Below are 1,094 nucleotides of genomic sequence, written 5' to 3'. Positions count from 1 at the left end.
ATTTTACACTAAACTTTCTTTAAAAAGTACACTTTAGCATTAATTTTTGTTTTCCTTTTTACACAGTGTGAATTCTGCACTCTGTCCTAGATTTAAAATCAACACTTGAAGTGTTGTTAACACTATCAATGTTTGGCAAAACAACACAACAGTGTGACCCTTCACACACCAGGAAGTAGCTCTCACTCATGATGTCGACTTATAGCAAATAACACAAAACTTAAATTTGAAAAACCAACCAACCTGAACAGGAAAACTAACCAGAAAAACAAATTTTTACATGAATCTTTTTAATAGTCTTACACATGTAAACACATAATTTCTGCAAGATTACCCAGCATTCCTTGCTGAGGAAATTCTGGTCCAAGAGGAAGAGGGCGGGGCTTTTCAGAATACTTCTTTCAACACTGCATGGTGTTGAAAAAACGACACTGTTAAGTGTTAATCGAGACTTAACAGTGGGCGGAGCTTATTTAACACTGTCCAGTGTTGAGACAACACTGAGGAAATCAGCTCTGTGAATTCACACCAACACTGGATGCCAGTTTACTCMGGAAGTGTTAAAAATAACACTTGGGGAGCTGAAAGTAACTCTGAAAAGTTTAACACTGCAAATGTAACACTTCATTTTTTAACTGTTTTAAATATCTGTTTTTCAGGATTTGTTTTCAACCCTTAGGTTTGACTTCAAACGTCAAAAAGGATTCCAACAATGTTGAAACGGTCGCGCATCCAGGAATTAGACAGTGACAAAACCTTGTTGAGTCTGAGGATGGCTTGTGCGTAAAGTGGTTTAGAGGCGCGCAGGTAGGATTCTGTCCACCCTCAGCAGCTTATTGTGTTCCCTTTGTACCAGTCAAGTGGTGGAGCCACGTGAGCCACTCCTGACAGTGGTGGGGACAAAAGACAAAGGAGCTCAAAGATGGAGATTTTTAAAAGTTTTTATTTGGAAGACACGCATGCGCGACTTTTTAATTTTCTGCTAATTGTGCCTTTTTTCATGCTGGACTTTTACCTGACCGTATATTACACTTTGGCTAAATTACACACACACACACACACACACACACACACACACACACACACACACACAC

Source organism: Austrofundulus limnaeus, unplaced genomic scaffold (assembly GCF_001266775.1).
Source record: "Austrofundulus limnaeus strain Quisiro unplaced genomic scaffold, Austrofundulus_limnaeus-1.0 Scaffold52, whole genome shotgun sequence".
Classification (NCBI taxonomy): domain Eukaryota; kingdom Metazoa; phylum Chordata; class Actinopteri; order Cyprinodontiformes; family Rivulidae; genus Austrofundulus; species Austrofundulus limnaeus.
Note: the sequence above shows the minus strand (reverse complement) of the source record.